Below are 3,797 nucleotides of genomic sequence, written 5' to 3'. Positions count from 1 at the left end.
CGGATTTTTTCTGGTTTCCTCTATTGCTTATGTATGCTTATGGAACCCTATTTTGGTAGTATTTGGCATTGGTTTATGACTTGTAATCGAGTCTTATTGTGTTTATTTGAATAGTTTAGGGCTTGACTTTCATATCCAGTCATTTCCTAGCTAAATTTTGTACTTGAATGCCATTAAGCCTAGTGAACGGCTTTTGGGAATGAGATTATTTTTGTACGAGATGTTGGGACTGATTTGAGGAAATAATGAAGCCATGATGGCTGGAAAATAGGTAAACACAAGGGATATGCTGCCGAAATTTTACTTGAAGGCTAGTTGGATTTACTTGTGATTTGAGCGAAGGGCTTTTGGGTTGTTTGAGCCTAGGTCTTCATGTTACCTTTTCGTTTCCAAACATCATGTTTTGCACCCTTGCTTTAGTAATTATTTGGCGAGGCATACGACTGGTAGTCGAGCCTCACATATACTCGATTTTTTAAAGTGGATGTGACGCCCCGAAAGAAATTTCTAGGGTTTATTTTTTTAATCGCCCGCCTTTTCTACATTTTCTTTATTAGAAAAATTTCCCAGATAAAGTTTATGAGCAAAGATAGTTTTAAAATGATTTTTCTAGTATCGGTTAGTTTTTGAGAAATTAAAAGCCTATTTTGGACGTGGGACCCGCTAGTGTAGTAAATGCATTATATTTTTGACAACTTGTTGGAAATTTGTATTAAGTGATATTATTGTACAAGGTGTTAAGATATTTGTATTAGAGAGACAAAAAGATAAGTTTTGAACCAAAAGGTGACAAGTGTCACCATAAGATTAAGTCTTGGACTTTGACTACACTATTCACTATTTTACCAAATAAATCAAAAAATTGCCAAAAATCATCCTTATTTCTAAAGCTTCATAGCCGGCTCTCTCTCAAAGGAAAAGAAAGAAAAGCTATCAATTTCAACTTCCATTTCTTGCACAAATCTTGCAATCCAACCAATAAAACTCCAAATCATTCCATAAAATCTCTTTGCTAAGTGGTCTTGAGGTGTTTTGTGGAGTTGTTTGGAAAGCTAAGGTGGCTAGTTGCTCTATCTCTTGTATTGCTAAGGTGAGTTGTGAAGGACCCCTCTCCTTCCTCTAATGATGTTCAATTCATGATTGGTGGTGGTATAAGATGCACTTTTATGGATTATTTCTTGATTTGTGGTTGAAGTGATGAAGTTTTATTATTTTTGGGGATTTTTCTGTTTTAATATAAGCATGATTGTGTGGCTATCTATGATGATTGGAAATGGTATATAATGATTCTAGAAGATGGAAAAAGTGGACAATTGCAATCAATTTCTGTTTTGAAAGAAATATCAGAAAATTAGGTTTTGTGAAGGAACATTCTGCCTGAATTTTTAGCTCCTAGTTAGAGGCCTAATTGGCCTTTTATTAAAACATGAAAGTTGTAGGGAATAACATTTTAGAGGTGCCTACAAAATTTCAGGTCAATCGGAGTAGTGTAGAATGAGAAAAGTCGAAATTACTATTGCTGTCCTGGTTTTACCCGAATGTAAGAATTGCGCCTGTAATTGGTTGTTTTGGCTGGAATTGCTTCCGAATTGGTTGTTTAGGTCTTATGATGAAATGTAGCCCTGTTTCTTAGCTTTCATCTGGTTTTGGAATTTCTAGATTTGGACTTAGGTAACCAGATTTATGATGTTTCCGCTAGAATACGTTCTGTGAATCTGTTTTTGTGATTCCGGTGTAGTATCTTGCATTTTTTACCTGGTTGCAATAGAAACTGGACTGAGTAGCCTTCTTCAACATTGTAGCATCTTAATTCCTGAATATATCTGCAAAATTTCCGGTCAAACGGATCTGTGTAGCTCGAGTTATAACCAAAACACTCGCACCTGTTTTGTACCCTGAAATTGTGTACGTTTTGAATTTCAGCTTCTGACCGTGCATTTTTCCGTTTTGATCCCGTATGATATGGGTGTCAACTCCTTCATAATAAATGTATATCTTGGTTTTAGCTTCGAAACGGTATAAAGTGCGTCGAAATCCGAGTTCCGTAGCTTCCGTTATGACCGAAACAAGATTGATCGTCAGAACTGCCTTTGATTTGGACAGTTCTGACGGGTACTTTGGCACTCAATTTTCGTTCTGTTCTGAATGGATTCAGGTCTTGGTCAAAACATCAAAGTTTTAGCCTTATGTCTCAGCTTTCTAATGCCTTTGGAATTTCATGATTTAGATTTGTGAGCTGGGAGTTATGGTCCAGTAAACATACCCTGTTCGTTACTCTAGAGTGCGAATTTCTGGAACGATTTTCCATACTTTCGACCTATTTCTGTTCAGATCCGGATTTAGGTGTCTTCATGAAAATTGTAGCCCTTCCTCTTAGCTTCGTAACGGTACCTCATGTACCTTGATCCGACATTCCTAACGTAACTTTTGATCAAAACGGTTTGAGAAGACAGATTTGGCCATTTCCGTTTGTCGTTCCGCGCGGGCGCGTGCGCCCGTTTTGCCGTTTCCGCACTTGCATGTGCCGATTTTGCCATTTTACTTGTTTTAAGTATGTTACTAGCCGTTTGTGATATATTGTGACACAATCTTCAATTTCAGACGTTGGTGAGTTAGGTGGAGCCGGTGGGGCCTACTAGCTACTCCTCGCGGCACGAATTTCGTACTTTTGCTCTTTTGTTCGTTGTGTAAGTATTCAGGCCGCTCTTATGTGTTAGTTGCTTATGTGTTTCGATATGTATGAAAAGGGTACCTAGGCGAGGGTGTACTTTATCGCACTCGACCTAAACCCTAATTTACGCACACATTTGTACATGGCATATGTATATGAATCATTTTGGAACTAAACCCCTTGAGCTTGTGGCTCGGGGTGACTTTTGAGTAAATTTTGTGAAGTTTGTGAGTTTGGGGCCCGATCTCATGACCTAGATGGACTATTCGAGCCGGTTAGGGCTTGGTCGAAGTCAGTCCAACCTGGTTTGAGGTCACCAAGTTTGTGAATCCGGTTCACCGAGTATGTGGACCAAATTTGTGACCCCGAGCTTGTGAACCAAGCTCAATTTCGTTCGCTCGAGCAAGTTTGTGAGGTGTCTGGCCAGAGAGGGTGATAAGGTGTACGGTGGGAGAACAAGTGGAGTTCTACGGACCATTATTTGTGGTCGACGGAGTGTCGGCAGGAGATCATACATGGCACATGAATTGGCTTTGGAGCCACCCGTATCCTTATTATGTGATGTTATTTTTCTGCTTTTGCTTTACTCTTAATGTGTAACTGTTGTTACGTGAAATTTACGCTTTTGCCCCTGTTTACTTACTAAGCATATAGCTTACCCCTTTCCTTTTGTTTTCCTTAGCAGGGGCCGACGCGGGGACTTTTGACACATACACTAGTATAGTTAGATTTGCATGTAATAGTTGGACAATTAGGATGTTTGTTTTGTTGTGATTTTAATGTTGTGGATTTCCTCTTATATAAGAATTGGGATCATGGATCAGAGTGGCGCAGTGGAAGCGTGGACGCTTCGCTTTTGATATGTAATTCTTGGAGAACTTGATGTAATATTTGAGATTTATATTGTAATTCATTTGAGGAATGTAGTGAACGACTGAGTCCCGGCGAGAGCTGGGCAGGCGGCCCGCCGAACCCTCTGGTTCGCCTTAGGGGGAGGTGGGGCTGTCACAGTGGAACCTTCAATTGTTTTCCTTGAATTATTTTAGGGTTTCTTGGTGATTAAAGCTCTCTTTTGGGAGGTATCTGTACTGACCCCGGTGAGTGTTCCACTACCTGCTACCCGTTA

The sequence above is a fragment of the Coffea eugenioides genome, unplaced genomic scaffold, assembly GCF_003713205.1.
Source record: "Coffea eugenioides isolate CCC68of unplaced genomic scaffold, Ceug_1.0 ScVebR1_64;HRSCAF=311, whole genome shotgun sequence".
Classification (NCBI taxonomy): domain Eukaryota; kingdom Viridiplantae; phylum Streptophyta; class Magnoliopsida; order Gentianales; family Rubiaceae; genus Coffea; species Coffea eugenioides.
This window is presented reverse-complemented; position numbering follows the sequence as displayed.